This window comes from Erythrolamprus reginae, chromosome 7, assembly GCF_031021105.1.
Source record: "Erythrolamprus reginae isolate rEryReg1 chromosome 7, rEryReg1.hap1, whole genome shotgun sequence".
Lineage (NCBI taxonomy): Eukaryota > Metazoa > Chordata > Lepidosauria > Squamata > Dipsadidae > Erythrolamprus > Erythrolamprus reginae.
In genome coordinates this window covers 3130627-3147018 of record NC_091956.1, presented here as the reverse complement: position 1 = coordinate 3147018, position 16392 = coordinate 3130627, and the positions used below count along the sequence as shown (strand labels likewise).

The window sequence follows — 16392 nt, the reverse complement described above, 5'->3', positions numbered from 1 at the left end:
TATATACCGCTTCACAGTGCTTTTACATCCCTCTCTAAGGGGTTTACAGAATCAGCCTCTTGTCCCCAACAATCTGGGTCCTCATTTGACCCACCTTGGAAGGATGGAAAGCTGAGTCAACTGGAAGGAAGGAAGGAAGGAAGGAAGGATGGAAGGAAGGAAGCCAGGGAGGGAGGAATGATGGAATGAAGGAAGGAAAGAAAGAGACATGGAGGGAGGGAGGAAAAAAGGAAAGAAAGAGACGGGGAGGAAGGAAAGAAGGAAGGAAGGAAAGAAGAAATAGCAATGGCATTTAGACTTATATATCATTTCATAGTGCTTTTACAGCCCTCTCTAAGCGGTTTACAGAGTCAGCCTCTTGCCCCCAACAATCTGGGTCCTCATTTGTCCCACCTCGGAAGGAGGGAAGGCTGAGTCAAGCTTGTGCTGGTCAGGATCGAACTGGAGGCAATGGGGCAGAATTAGCCTGCAATCCTATGTTCTAACCACTGCGTCACCAGAAAGAAACAGGAGAAAAGGAATTAAGAGAGGGAGAGAGGGAGGAATAATGAGAAATGGAAGGGAGGAAGGAAAGAAAGAAAAATGAAAGAAAGAAAGAAAGAAGGAAGGAAGATAGCAATAGCCCTTAGACTTATATACCGCTTCACAGTGCTTTTACAACCCTCTCTAAGCGGTTTACAGAATCAGCCTCTTGTCCCCAACAATCTGGGTCCTCATTTGACCCCCCTCGGAAGGATGGAAGGCTGAGTCAAGCTTGAGCTGGTCAGGATCGGACTGCAGGCAGTGGGGCAGAATTAGCCTGCAATCTTATGTTCTAACCACTGCGTCACCAGGAAGAAACAGGAGAAAAGGAATTAAGAGAGGGAGAGAGGGAGGAAGAATGAGAAATGGAAGAAAGAAAGAAAGAAAGAGAAAGAAGGAAGGAAGGGAGAAAGAAAGAAGGAAGGAAGGAAGAAGGAAGGAAGGAAGATAGCAATAGCCCTTAGACTTATATACCGCTTCACAGTGCTTTTTCAGCCCTCACTAAGCGGTTTACAGAATCAGCCTCTTGTCCCCAACAATCTGGGTCCTCATTTGACCCACCTTGGGAGGATGGAAGGCTGAGGATGACCATGAGCCGGTCAGGATCGAACTGCTGGCAATGGGGCAGAATTAGCCTTCAATATTGCATTCTGACCATTTTGCACAGGAAGGAAGGAAGGAAGGAAGGAAGGAAGGAAGGAAGGAAGGAAGGAAAATAGCAATAGCCCTTAGACTTATATACCACTTCCCAGTACTTTTACAGCTCTCTCTTAAGGGGTGAGATTCGAGCTGCAGGCAGCCGGCAGCCAGCAGACATAGTAACCACTGCGCCACCCCGGCTCAGGTTCATTATTGAGTGATGCTTAGGCATGATGGTTGCATCGGTGTTTCTCAACCTTGGCAACTTCAAGTTGGGTAGGCTTCAAGTCCCACAATTCCCCAGCCAGCGTGGTGATTGGGCGGAGGGGTTGTGTGGGAATTGAGTTCCACACAGGCTGGCTGGGGAATTCTGGGAGTTGAAATTCCCACATGTGGCTGCGGAACAATGGGATTTCCAGTCAACATATGCTAGATTGGGAGTTCTGGGAATTGCAGACCATACATATTGCCTGGGGGGATTCTGGGATTTGAAAGTCACACATGCTCCTGGGGGGATACTGGGAATTGAAGTCTACATATGCTTCCTGTGGGATTCTGGGAGTTGAAGGCCACACATCCTCCCTGGGGGATTCTGGGAGTTAAAAACCCACATTTCTTTAAAATCGCCAAGCTTGAGAAACACAGAGTACCCCTTTCAACCAACCTTCTCAAAGAACACTCATATTTGCTAGAGTTATCCTGAGGTCCTCGTGCATTTATTGAGAGCCTGAAGCATAAGGCTGTGGATAAATATCTCATTATGCTTTGGACTGATACCTTGGTCCCTCTACACCGCTGAAGAGTCAAGGGAAAAAACACAGTTAAAATTCACGATCAAATACAGTAATACCTCGTCTTACGAACTTAATTGGTTCCGGAAGGTGGTTCGTAAGGCGAAAAGTTCGTAAGATGAAACAATGTTTCCCATAGGAAACAATGTAAAAGCGATTAATGCGTGCAAGGGGGGGGGGGAATCGCAAAATGGCGCTCCGCTGGAGGCTGCCGCCCGGCTGTCACCTTTTAAAACAGCTGGGGGGCTTCTCGGCGTTCTCCCGAACCTGAACTTGAACCTGAACTTTTTGGGTTTGGGTTCGGGAGGCCGCCGAGAAGCGCCGCCACCCGGCTGTCACCTTCTGAAACAGCCGGGGGGCTTCTCGGCGTTCTCCTGAACGCCGAACCCGGAATTTCGGCAAAAGTTCGGGTTTGGGTTCGGGTTCCGGAGGCTGCCAAGAAGCGCCCAGCTGTTTCAGAAGGTTACAGCTGGGCGTCGTCGTCCAGCAGAGCGCCATTTTGTGATCTGCGGTGGGTTCGTAAGCCAGAAAAAGTTCGTAAGAAGAGGCAAAAAATTTCCGAACCCTGGGTTCGTATCTCGAGATGTTCGTATCTTGAGGGGTTCATATCACGAGGTACCACTGTACTTGCTAAAATCCTCAGAGAAGTGCTGAAGATGTTGAAAAAGCATTGTGTGGCCTAAAACTTTTTCTGTCAATCGGACCTGATGGACGATGTGCCTACTTCCTAAAAAAGCTCTCCACAGCCATAGCTGAACCACTAAGCATAATCTTTGAAAAATCCTACAGGACCAGTTCCCTACCAAACCTATGGTCACTAGCCACGGTCATCCCCATCTTCAAAAAAGGAGATCCGCTAGTCTAGTCGAAAACTACAGACCAATCTCTCTATGTTGCGTCACATGCATAGTCATGGACTCAATCATAAACCAATCCATTACCCTCTACCTAGAAAGTAACAACCTAGTTTCAAGCAACCTGCAACTACTACACTGCAAAAAACATATGGACCTCAAAACTTGACCAGGGCAAAGCAATAGATGCAATTTATATAGACTTCTGTAAAGCCTTCGACTCAGTGGTTCATGATAAATTACTCCTGAAACTGAAATCCTATGGCATTTCGGGACCCCTACATGACTGGATAACTGTGTTCCTGTCAAATGGACATTCAGTGGTCAACATAGGGAGTGTCCTTCATAATCCATTCCTGTTAACAGTGATGTGCCCCAAGGCAGCGTACTAAAACCAACGCTCTTTATACTCTATATAAATGACCTTTGCAATCACATTACAAGCAACTGCGTTCTCTTCACTGATTATATAAAACTCTTCAACACCACAGCACTGCTACCACCAAAAAGACCTTGACTCTGTGTCAGAATGGTCAAACATCTGGCAACTCCAAATCTCAACCAACAAATGCTCTGTCCTGCACATTGGCAAAAAGAATCAGAACACCAAATACAAGCTGAATAAACAAGACCTTGTAGACCAGAGGTCCCCAACCGCCGGTCCGCGGACCGGGACCGGGCCGTTGGGGTTTTCCAGCCGGTCCGCGGCGTCGGAGACCCAAAGCCCATGTGGAGGAAGACGGAGCCAAGCGGGGCCACCCGGAGACCTTTTCCCGTCTTCTTCTCCTCGCTCGCTCCCCTCATAGCCAGCAGCCCCGCTCGCGGGGGGATGCCCGTTCGTAGCTACCAGCCCGCCAAGCGTCGAGGGGGCTTCCGAGGCTGAAGGGAAGAGCCGGAATGCCCTTCCCGGGTTTAGATTGCTTGCTGTTGGGGGAAACGGAGGAGGCGGCGGCGGCGGTGGGGCGCGATCGCCTACTTTCTGGAGCGAGGAGAAAAGAACCGCCGCCTCCTCCGTTTTCCCCAACAGCAAGCAATCTAAACCCGGGAAGGGCATTCCGGCTCTTCCCTTCAGCCTCGGAAGCCCCCTCGACGCTTGGCGGGCTGGTAGCTACGAACGGGCATCCCCCCGCGAGCGGGGCTGCTGGCTGTGAGGGGAGCGAGCGAGGAGAAGAAGACGGGAAAAGGTCTCCGGGTGGCCCCGCTTGGCTCCGTCTTCCTCCACGCAGGATGGGCTTTGGGTCTCCGACGCCCTCGCCCGTTCCCTCAGGAGCGATGAGTGGGACGTCTTCTTCTCCTCGCTCGCTCCCCTCATAACCATCCCTCCAGCGTCGAGGGGGCTTCCGAGGCTGAAGGGAAGAGCCGGAATGCCCTTCCCGGGTTTAGATTGCTTGCTGTTGGGGAAAACGGAGGAGGCGGCGGCGGCGGTGGGGCGCGATCGCCTACTTTCTGGAGCGAGGAGAAAAGAACCGCCGCCTCCTCCGTTTTCCCCAACAGCAAGCAATCTAAACCCGGGAAGGGCATTCCGGCTCTTCCCTTCAGCCTCGGAAGCCCCCTCGACGCTGGAGGGATGGTTATGAGGGGAGCGAGCGAGGAGAAGAAGACGTCCCACTCATCGCTCCTGAGGGAACGGGCGAGGGCGTCGGAGACCCAAAGCCCATCCTGCGTGGAGGAAGACGGAGCCAAGCGGGGCCACCCGGAGACCTTTTCCCGTCTTCTTCTCCTCGCTCGCTCCCCTCATAGCCAGCAGCCCCGCTCGCGGGGGGATGCCCGTTCGTAGCTACCAGCCCGCCAAGCGTCGAGGGGGCTTCCGAGGCTGAAGGGAAGAGCCGGAATGCCCTTCCCGGGTTTAGATTGCTTGCTGTTGGGGAAAACGGAGGAGGCGGCGGCGGCGGTGGGGCGCGATCGCCTACTTTCTGGAGCGAGGAGAAAAGAACCGCCGCCTCCTCCGTTTTCCCCAACAGCAAGCAATCTAAACCCGGGAAGGGCATTCCGGCTCTTCCCTTCAGCCTCGGAAGCCCCCTCGACGCTTGGCGGGCTGGTAGCTACGAACGGGCATCCCCCCGCGAGCGGGGCTGCTGGCTGTGAGGGGAGCGAGCGAGGAGAAGAAGACGGGAAAAGGTCTCCGGGTGGCCCCGCTTGGCTCCGTCTCCCTCCACACAGGATGGGCTTTGGGTCTCCGACGCCCTCGCCCGTTCCCTCAGGAGCGATGAGTGGGACGTCTTCTTCTCCTCGCTCGCTCCCCTCATAACCATCCCTCCAGCGTCGAGGGGGCTTCTGAGGCTGAAGGGAAGCGCCGGAATGCCCTTCCCGCGTTTAGATTGCTTGCCGTTGGGGGAAACGGAGGAGGCGGCGGCGGTGGGGCGCGATCGCCAAGTTTCTGGAGCAGATAGGCTTTGAGTTTTTGGCTGGGGGGGGAGAAGTAGGACCTTCCTAAGTTCCCCCCCCCAGTCAAAATCACAAAGCCAGGCAGCCCCCAGCCGCCAAAGGAGCCTCCTCATTCTCCCTGCCCTGTGGAGAAGTGTGGAGGGCTGCGTCACTAAGCTCCACCCCTCCATAACCCCACCCCCATATGACCAAAGCCCCCCCCACCGGGCCGTAGAAAACTCGTCTAACTTAAAGCCGGTCCCTGGTGCTAAAAAGGTTGGGGACCTCTGTTGTAGACAACCCTCACTCTGTAAAAGAATACTTTGGGATACTCATATCCAATGACCTAAGTGCCAAAGCCCCCTGCAACCACATCGCCAAAAAGGCTTCAAGTTTTGTTCACCTAATCTTCTTCGGTAATCTCACACTATTAACCAGAGCATACAAAACTTTTGCCGGGCCAATGCTTGAATACAGCTCATCTGTCTGGAACCCACACTGCATATTGGACATAAATACATTAGAAAATGTCCAGAGATACTTTACCAGAAGAGCCCTCCACTCCTCCACTCGCAACAGAATACCCGATGCAACTAGATTTACAATCCTAGGTTTAGAAAGCTTAGAACTATGTTGCCTTAAGCACGACCTAAGCATAGCCCATAAAATCATCTGCTACAACATCCTTTCTACTTCAGCTTCAACCCCAACAACACATGAGCACACAACAGATGCAAACTTAAAGTAAACCGTTCCAAACTCGACTGCAGGAAATACGACTTTAGTAACTGAGTAGCTGATGTATAGAACTCACTACCAGACTCTGTAGTATCACTACCTAACCCCCAAAACTTTACCCTTAGACTGTCCACTGTTGACCTCTCCACGATGCCTAAGAGGTCAGTAAGGGGTGTGCATAAGTGCACCAGAGTGCCTTCCGTCCCCTATTCTAATGTTTCTCTCCTGCTAGTATCATGTATATAAACATTGTTATATCTTTGTATACTACCAATATGTACTTGACAAAACAAACAAACAAATAGAATGAATGAAAGAAAGAAAGAAAGAAAGAAGGGAGAGAGGAAGGAAGGAAAGAAGGAAGGAAGGTAGAAATCCAATGGATGGTTGGATGGATAGGAAGGAAGGAGGGAAAGAAGGAAGGAATCCAATAGATGGTTGGATGGATAGGAAGGAAGGAAGGAGGGAAAGAAGGAAGGAATCCAATAGATGGTTGGTTGGATGGATAGGAAGGAAGGAAGGAGGGAAAGAAGGAAGGAATCCAATAGATGGTTGTATGGATAGGAAGGAAGGAAGGAGGGAAAGAAGGAAGGAAGGAATCCAATAGATGGTTGGATGGATAGGAAGGAAGGAAGGAGGGAAAGAAGGAAGGAAGGAATCCAATAGATGGTTGTATGGATAGGAAGGAAGGGAGGAAGTAAGGAAGGGAGGAGGGAAAGAAGGAAGGAATCCAATAGGTGGTTGGATGGATAGGAAGGAAGGAAGGAGGGAAAGAAGAAAAGAAGGAAGGGAGAGCGATTAGGAATTGTCTTGATATCACAGGTATGGTGATATCTGGATTTTTAAAGAGAAGAATGAAGCATCAGTGGTCGTAGTTTTGTTACTCGCTGCCACTATCTCGATTACCTTTAGCTGGCTGGGATGGGCCTATCACCATATCTTTCAGCAGCAAAATAATTTCCCTTAGCCCCCTGCCCCCCCAAATTGATTACAATTCAACACCCCTCCATCCTTCCCCCCCCCCTCAGCCTGCCTGCCTGCCTATCTCGGCTGTCAGTCCCCAGTGGCATTTTATTAATCCATCTATTTCCCAGCCCACGCCTGGGTGGTCCTGTTTCACTCCCGGTTTAATTTCCACGGCACATAAAACACTCCTTCCCTCTCCTGACAAGACAAGAGTTACGATCCCGGAGTTAACGTCGCGTTTTTTACGAGGTCTCTTTTAAAAACTCCCCGACTTGCCAAAAAATAAAAATAAAAAAACCCCGTTCTTGGAGGGATAAAATATATCCGGCTACGGCTGAGATGCTCCAATTATCATGCCTAAGTGGCTATTGTTACAATTTGGGCGCCTGGGTGTGCCCTCGCCGTGGAAAGCTGACCTGTGGCCGCTGGCGTGTGTGTGTATATTTGCAAACGTGTGCAGCTTGTGGTTTGGTTTGCGAGAGGATTTACGCACAGCATCACACACTCAAAAAACACGCTTCCTGCAGAGTCTCGGTTTGCAACATCTGCCAAATTTCTGCCCAGTAGATTCTAATCAGGATTCTGGTGATAAAGCCAATTAGCTGCTAAGGAAGCTGAGAAGAGGAATAATAGAGTTATTTGACCTCTTTGTCCCCAACAGCTGAGCGGGGTAATCACCCATGTCGGAATTCTGCAATTTGTTTGGAGACCCCAGGACAGAGCTGGACATCGAAGGGCATCTGTCCGGGCTTAGCGCCAATTCTCCACCTTCTTTTTCACTTTTCTACACAGGGGAAAGAGATGGATACAGCCGGGCCTTGTTCTCAGGACCAGGGGTGACCGGATAGGAGTCTTCCAATATTTGAGGGGCTGCCCGAAAGAAGAAGGGGTAACAATAATAACAACAGAGTTGGAAGGGACCTTGGAGGTCTTCTAGTCCAACCCCCTGCTTAGGCAGGAAGCCCTACACTACTTCAGACAGATGATTATCCAACATCTGCTTAAAAACTTCCAGTTTGGGGACTTTCACAACTTCTGGAGGCAACTTCTGTTCCACTGATCAACCGTTCTGAATGTCAGAAAAGGTCCCTTCCAACTCTGTTGTTGTTGTTGTTGTTGTTGTTGTTGTTGTTATTATTATTATTATTATTATTATTATTACCTCAAAGTCCCCTTCCAACTCTATTCTTCTATATTCTACACGCGTCCCAGCCTTCAGTCCATCTTCCACCAAACATCTCCTATGGCTTCAAGATCTACTCTTGCAGGTCCGGTCTTCTCGCCTGCCTCCACCTTTCCATATTTCTCCCCCCTGCCTCTGCAAGGCCCACCTTCAGCTCCAAAGCCTTGAAAAGGGTTGTCATGCCAACCGGCCTGGCACGACAACGCGACACAAAACCCGCCAAGAAGGTCATGGAGATAACTATTTTGGAAACCAGAAAGGTCTTTGAGGACGACCGAAGCGCTTCTCCCCCGGAGGATAGACGGGAACAATGGGACAACCTAAAAAGACTGAGATTTCCATCTGCTTCTCTTGCGGAAAGTAAACTATAATAATAACCAGGCGGGCAATTTCAGCACGCGGGGCCGCTTCGTTGGCAACATCACACCATCAAGGACACACAAACAAAGGATGTTCCCATCTTCAAAATCCCCCTCGGCTGCAGGGGAGGTTCTCCTTTTCTATTCTTTTCTTCTCTGTTTTTTTTTCGGTCTGAGGGTGGAATTTAGAGAGAGAAAGAGAGGAATAAAACGCCCAGTGGGGGAAAAAAAATCTCATTTTTTCATTCTGCTTAACTTTAAAGATAGCAACAAGGAGGCAGAAAGAGCTCTCGGGGGTAATAAAAACGTAGAGTAACGAATGGAAAGGGAGAGAAAAACCAGTTTACGTGACGGTGTTTGTAAAATCCAACCGTACCGTCCATGTTTTCTATGCCTTCCTTCCACCATTTTGGGCTTTGAACTTTGGGCTTTGTCCTTTGAACTTTGGGCCTTGTCCTTTGAACTTTGGGCTTTGTCCTTTGAACTTTGGGTTTTGTCCTTTGAACTTTGGACTTTGTCCTTTGAACTTTGGGCTTTGTCCTTTGAACTTTGGGCTTTGTCCTTTGAACTTTGGGCTTTGTCCTTTGAACTTTGGGCTCTGTCCTTTGAACTTTGGACTTTGTCCTTTGAACTTTGGGCTCTGTCCTTTGAACTTTGGGCTTTGTCCTTTGAACTTTGGGCCTTGTTCTTTGAACTTTGGGTTTTGTCCTTTGAACTTTGGGCTCTGTCCTTTGAACTTTGGGCTTTGTCCTTTGAACTTTGGGCTTTGTCCTTTGAACTTTGGGCTTTGTCCTTTGAACTTTGGGCTTTGTCCTTTGAACTTTGGGCTCTGTCCTTTGAACTTTGGACTTTGTCCTTTGAACTTTGGGCTCTGTCCTTTGAACTTTGGACTTTGTCCTTTGAACTTTGGGCTTTGTCCTTTGAACTTTGGGTTTTGTCCTTTGAACTTTGGGTTCACAAGCGCGTCAACTCAAGGTTTTCCTGTTCGTTTTTCAAAATGTCCAGAGATACTTTACCAGAAGAGCTATCCACTTCTCCACTCTCAACAGAATATAGATAGATAGTTAGGTAGGTAGGTTGGTAAGTAGGTAGATGGGATGGGATGGATGGATGGATGGGACTGAATAGGTAGATATGGAATGATGGATGGATAGATGGATAGATAGATAGATAGACAGACGATAGATAGATAAAGATGGATGGATGGATGGATAAAATAGATAGGTTAGATAGATAGGTATGGATGGAAAGAAAGAAAGAAAGAAAATAGGGTCCCCTTCTCGAGCAGTGGGTTGGACTAGAAGACCTCCAAGGCAGTGTTCCCTCTAATTATTTTCTGGGGTGGGCGGAAAAGTATAGTGTCTGAGCGGCAGTCCCTTCGGGACTGGGCGGCACAGAAATAATAAACAAACAAACAAACAAATAAATAAAAAACCCACCCTGTTTTGCCTCAGAGAATTTCAAAATAAAATACTGTACTGTGTGTCTATAACAGTGAGCTCATGATAGGGCAACTCTACCAATATCAAAATGCCACTTAAATAGTTGAGCTAGTTTCAAACTAGATTTTGATTTTCTTTCTCTCTTCCTTACTCCCATTCTTTTTCTTTCTCTTTTCCTTCCTCTCTTTTCTATCTGTTTCTCTCTCTTCCTCTCTTCCTCTCTCTCTCCTTCCCTCTCGGCTTCTGGGCAGGTTTGGAAAACTCTGAGTTGATGATGATTTTTAAGTGAGCGATTGCTCACTGCTCAGCTTAGAGGGAACTATGCTCCAAGGTCCCTTCCAAGTCTGTCCTTCTGTATTCTTTTAAAAGTTCCGAAGAAAAGGACTAGAGGTGACATGATTGTCTCCCAGTACCTGAGGGGCTGCCCCAAAGAAGAGTGAGTCAAGCTATTCTCCAAAGCACCTGAAGGTAGAAGCAACCTAGAAACGAGGAGAAATTTCCTGAGAGTGAGGACAATTAACCAGTGGAACTGCTTGCCACTGGAAGTTGCAAACACTCCATCCCTCGAGGTTTCCAAGAAGATATCGGCCATCCATTTGGTACGCTTGAGCAGGGGGGTTGCAGTAGAAAACTTTCTGGAGGTCCCTTCCAGCTTTGTTATTCTTTTATTTTTAATTACCCACTCATTAAAGAAGCCATGGGAGAGATGTGCTAGAAATAGCCTTCTCGTCTGGAGTGTGTCTTAGAATCAAAGCCGTTTGGCACCAATTGTATTCGTGGGGAACATTTTGCTTCAAATGTGCATTTTTATACACCGCCGTACAACTCGAGTGCTTCGACAGACGTTTCCCCACTTACCTCCGCTAGCTGAGAAAATACTCTCGCTCGCGCTTGTTAAATAAAAAGCAATCATCTACAGATGTCTGAGAGGCTTTAAACGCCGTTGGGGTGGAGGGCCAAATATCAAAAGCCCGCCTGCGCGAAGGATTCTGCACGAGGCCTAGGAGAGGGATTGTATTAATGAAGATCGCTCTTTGCGCAATGGATGTGCGTGGGCCCGCACATTGAAAAGCCTAGATGTGCGTAGACAAGCATCCCACAGAAAGGCGCGGGAACCCGAAGGCTAAATCCTTCCCAAGAACGGTTTGAAGGAGGTGAGTAATTTCAGCCTAAAGAAGCGAAGGCTCAGACTCAATAGCTTGCAATTCTCGATGGGTTGTCGTAGGGGGGAAAAAGAGAGACTGCGGAGTCAGTTTCTCCAAGTGCCCAAAGGTAGGGCAGGAATTGTGTGTGTGTGTTATTGTGTGTGGGCAGCTATACAGTGGTACATTCTACCTAAGAATGCCTCGACTTACGGACTTTTCTAGATAAGAACCGGATGTTCAAGATTTTTTTGCCTCTTCTCAAGAACCATGTTCCACTTACAAACCCGAGCCTCCGAAGTTGTAACCGGAAAAGGCAGGGAGAAGCCTCCGTGGGGCCTCTCTGGGAATTTCCTGGGAGGAAACAGGGCCGGAAAAGGCAGGGAGAAGCCTCCGTGGGGACTCTCTAGGAATCTCCTGGGAGGAAACAGGCTGGAAAAGGCGGGGAGAATCCTCCGTGGGGCCTCTTTAGGAATCTCCTGGAAGGAAACAGGACCAGAAAAGGAGGAGAGAATCCTCCGTGGGGCCTCTCTAGGAATCTCCAGGGAGGAAACAGGGCCGGAAAAGGTTGGGAGAAGCCTCCGTGGGGCCTCTCTGGGAATCTCCTGGGAGGAAAGAGGGCCGGAAAAGGCAGGGAGAAGCCTCCGTGGGGCCTCTCTAGGAATCTCCTGGGAGGAAACAGGCTGGAAAAGGCGGGGAGAATCCTCCGTGGGGCCTCTTTAGGAATCTCCTGGAAGGAAACAGGACCAGAAAAGGAGGGGAGAATCCTCCGTGGGGCCTCTCTAGGAATCTCCTGGGAGGAAACAGGGCCAGAAAAGGCGGGGAGAATCCTCCGTGGGGCCCCTCTAGGAATCTCCTGGGAGGAAACCGGGCCTCCACCCTCCCTGTGGTTTCCCCAACCGCACGCATTATTTGCTTTTACATTGATTCCTATGGGGAAAAATGCTTCTTCTTACAAAGTTTTCTGTTTAAGAACCTGGTCATGGAATGAATTAAGTTTGTAAATAGAGGTACCACTGTACAAAATTTTAATTTAAGAATTTTTTTTTGACCAGCAGAGATATAAAGCCATAGAACAGTTTTTCCCTTTCCTGGTGTCATCTGGCCTCCATCCTGGAAGATTTTCAAATCACGTTTGGACATCCATCTGAATGTCCAAATGTCCAAACAGATGGAGAAGACCTCATAGATTCTCCAAAGCACCCGAAGGAAGGAGGAGAAGCCAAGGATGGAAATTAACCAAGGAGAGAAGCAACCAAAAATTAAAGGAGAAATTTCCTAAAAGTGAGAAAAATTAACTGGTGGAACTACTTGCCACCAGAAGTTGTGGATGCTCCAACACTGGAGGTTTTTAAGACAAAGAAGAAGGAGTCAACCTGTTCTCCAAAGCACCTGAGGGTAGAACAAGAAGCAATGGGTGGAAACTAAACAAGGAGAGAAGCAACTTAGAACTAAGGAGAAATTACTTGACAGTCAGAACGGTTGATCAGTGGAACAGCTTGCCACCAGAAGTTGTGAATGCCCCAAGAGTGGAAGTTTTTTAGCAGATGTTGGATAATCATCTGAAGTAGTGTAGGGTTTCCTGCCTAAGCAGGGGGTTGGACTAGAAGACCTCCAAGGTCCCTTTTATCTCTGTCGTTCTGTTATTCCACCTGTGCCAATTGATCAGAAGGTAACTGGCTAAATTTTGAAGCAAGGCGGATTCATGAAAGGTGTCAATCACTTACCGTCCCTACCGAACTTCAAGGTTACTAAATGAACTGTCATAAGTTGAGTACACGCTTACCCCAAAGGATAGTTACCCAGTTAGGTCCCACAGAGTGGGTCTTCTCCGGGTCCTGTCAACTAAACGATGCCGCTTGGCGGGACCCAGGGGAAGAGCCTTCTCTGTGGCGGCCCTGGCCCTCTGGAACCAACTCCCCCCAGAGATTAGAATTGCCCCCACCCTCCTTGCCTTTCGTAAGCTCCTCAAAACCCACCTCTGCCGCCAGGCATGGGGGAATTGAGATACTCTTTCCCCCTAGGCCTTTACAATTCTATGCATGGTATGTCTGTATGTATGTTTGGTTTTTTATTATAATGGGTTTTAATTGTTTTTAGTATTGGATTATTGTTATACGCTGTCTTATTATTGCTGTTAGCCGCCCCGAGTCTCCGGAGAGGGGCGGCATACAAATCCAACAAATAAATAAAATAAAATAAAATAAATAAAATAAAACTGTGAGACGGAGTAAACCTACTTTGCTGTGAAAAAAAAGAATAAGCAATACAGGGGGAAAAAAGACATTACAAATCAGTTTGACAGCCAAGGCAGGTGGGTGGGTGGGTGTGTATTTCATATTTGCCTGCGAAATAAGATGCTGGAGTAATCGTATCGGAATGCACCTGGGATTGGCTAGATTGAGTCCCCGAAATGGATTCCGTGATTATTCTAAAGTTTCCTTCCCTTTTTGTCTTCCTTGCGGAAAAACCTGAAGAGAAGATTTGTCTGGAGGTTTGAAACGACCCCAGTTGCGACGTTATCGTTTTGTGACCCACTCAGTTGTTGTGGACCCTGCATTTTGGAATCCGTTGCCTTCAGATGCTTTGGAGAGTAAGTTAGCAATAGCAATCGCCTTTAGGCTTATACACCGCTTCATAGTGCCCTCTCTAAGTGGTTTTCAGAATAAGCATAAGGACCCAGGGGAAGAGCCTTCTCTGTGGCGGCCCCGGCCCTCTGGAACCAACTCCCCCCAGAGATTAGAATTGCCCCCACCCTCCTTGCCTTTCGTAAGCTGCTTAAAACCCACCTCTGGCGCCAGGCATGGGGGAATTGAGATACCCTTTCCCACTAGGCCTCTACAATTTTATGCATGGTATGTCTGTATGTATGTTTGGTTTTTTTAATAATGGGTTTTTAACTGTTTTTAGTATTGGATTATTATTACATGTGTTTTATTACTGTTGTTAGCTGTCCCGAGTCTGCGGAGAGGGGCGGCATATAAATCCAATAAATAAATGAGTGAATGAATGAATGAATGAATGAATGAATGATAGATAGATAGATAGATAGATAGATAGATAGATAGATAAATCTGGGTCTCATTTGACCCACCTTAGAAGGATGGAAGGCTGAGTCAACCTTTAGGAAGGAAGGAAGGAAGGAAGGAAGGAAGGAAGGAAGGAAGGAAGGAAGGAAGGAAGGAAGGAAGGAAGACTTAAACAAACACTTTAAACACTTAAATATGTTAAAAGGGTTTAAATAACGTTCAGGAGAGAAGTGTTTTTAATAGGAAAGTGAACCCAAGAACAAGGGGGCACCATCTGAGGTCAGTTGGGGGAAAGATCAGAAGCAACGTGAGAAAATATTATTTGACTGAAAGAGTAGTAGATGCTTGGAACAAACTTCCAGCAGACGGGGTTGGTCAATCCACAGCATCTGAATTGAAACATGCCTGGGATAAACATCCATCCATCCATCCTAAGATAAAATACAAGAGATAGGGCAGACTAGATGGACCAGGAGGTCTTTTTCTGCCGTCAATCTTTCGATGTTTCTATGACGGGCTTTCCAAAAAACTGGGCTCTGCAAATGGTTTTGATTTTTTTTCTCTGTTTGCATGTGAAAGCAACGAGCGCCGTTAAAATAAACGGAACGTATTTGCTAAATCCAAAGCGTGCGATAGAGTGAGCCGTGTCTTCGGAGGGAGGAAACCCCCCCCCCCTCAATGCACCTTATTAAGGGAAATCGTGTATTGCATCCAGCTAAATTGCAGATTCCGCCGGTTCCAAAATGCGCCCCTGGAGGCAACCTGCATGTAAAAATGTCAACGCCGTGAAAAAATGCACACTTTGGCGTGAAGGAGTCAATCCACCAGGTCCCCGAATTGTTCACCAAAAAAAAAGAAAGAAGAAACAAAGGTAAGTAAGTGGTTGTCCACAATGCCACAATTTAAGGGCTGCTGCGTTATTTTATTTTTATTTTTATGAGTATTGCCTCTGCGTCTGGATTTCTTTCCTTTTTTTTTCCATGCTCCTTTGAAATTTACAGGTACAGTGGTACCTCTACCTAAGAACGCCTCTACTTAAGGACTTTTCTAGATAAGAACCGGGTGTTCAAGATTTTTTTTGCCTCTTCTCAAGAACCATTTTCCACTTACAAACCCGAGCGTTCGAAACTGTAACCGGAAAAGGTGGGAAGAAACCTCCGTGGGGCCTCTCTAGGAATCTCCTGGGAGGAAACAGGGCGGGAAAAGGCAGGAAGAAGACTCTGTGGGGCTTCTCTAGGAATCTCCTGGGAGGAAACAGGGCCGGAAAAGGAGGGGAGAAGCCTCTGTGGGGCCTCTCTAGGAATCTCCTGGGAGGAAACAGGGCAGGAAAAGGCAGGAAGAAGACTCTGTGGGGCTTCTCTAGGAATCTCCTGGGAGGAAACAGGGCCGGAAAAGGAGGGGAGAAGCCTCTGTGGGGCCTCTCTAGGAATCTCCTGGGAGGAAACAGGGCGGGAAAAGGCAGGAAGAAGACTCTGTGGGGCTTCTCTAGGAATCTCCTGGGAGGAAACAGGGCCGGAAAAGGAGGGGAGAAGCCTCCGTGGGGCCTCTCTAGGAATCTCCTGGGAGGAAACAGGGCGGGAAAAGGCAGGAAGAAGACTCTGTGGGGCTTCTCTAGGAATCTCCTGGGAGGAAACAGGGCCGGAAAAGGAGGGGAGAAGCCTCTGTGGGGCCTCTCTAGGAATCTCCTGGGAGGAAAAAGGGCCGGAAAAGGCAGGGAGAAGCCTCTGTGGTGCCTCCCTAGGAATCTCCTGGGAGGAAACAGGGCCAGAAAAGACAGGGAGAAGCTTCCGTGGGGCCTCCCTAGGAATCTCCTGGAGGGAAACAGGGCCTGAAAAGGCAGGGAGAAGCCTCCGTGAGGCCTCACTAGGAATATCCTGGGAGGAAACAGGGCCGGAAAAGGCAGGGAGAAGCCTTTGTGGGGCTTCTCTAGGAATCTCCTGGGAGGAAACAGTGCCGGAAAAGGCAGGGAGAAACCTCTGTGGGGCCTATCTAGGAATCTCCTAGGAGGAAAGAGAGCCGGAAAAGGCGGGGAGAAGTCTCCATGGGGCCTATCTAGGAATCTCCTGGGAGGAAACAGGGCTGGAAAAGGCAGGGAGAAGCCTCTGTGGGGCCTCTCTAGGAATCTCCTGAGAGGAAACAGGCCCTCTGCCCTCCCTGTAGTTTCCCCAATCGCACACATTATTTGCTTTTCCATTGATTCCTATGCGAAAAATTACTTCTTCTTACAAACTTTTCTACTTAAGAACCTGATCATGGAATGAATTAAGTTCGTAAATTGAGGTTCTTCTCTTTCTTTTCTCTCACTCTTTCTGTTTCTATCTTTCTTTCTTTCTTTCTCTTTCTTGTCTGTCTGTCTTTCTTTT

At 48.4% G+C, this 16392-nt stretch overlaps 1 protein-coding gene across 1 annotated transcript in view; it reads right to left on the bottom strand.

The window, feature by feature from the left end:
* GFRA4 (GDNF family receptor alpha 4) overlaps positions 1 to 16392 on the bottom strand; it is a 99058-nt gene that overhangs the window by 25397 nt on the left and 57269 nt on the right. The gene's annotated exons all lie outside the window — the stretch shown is intronic.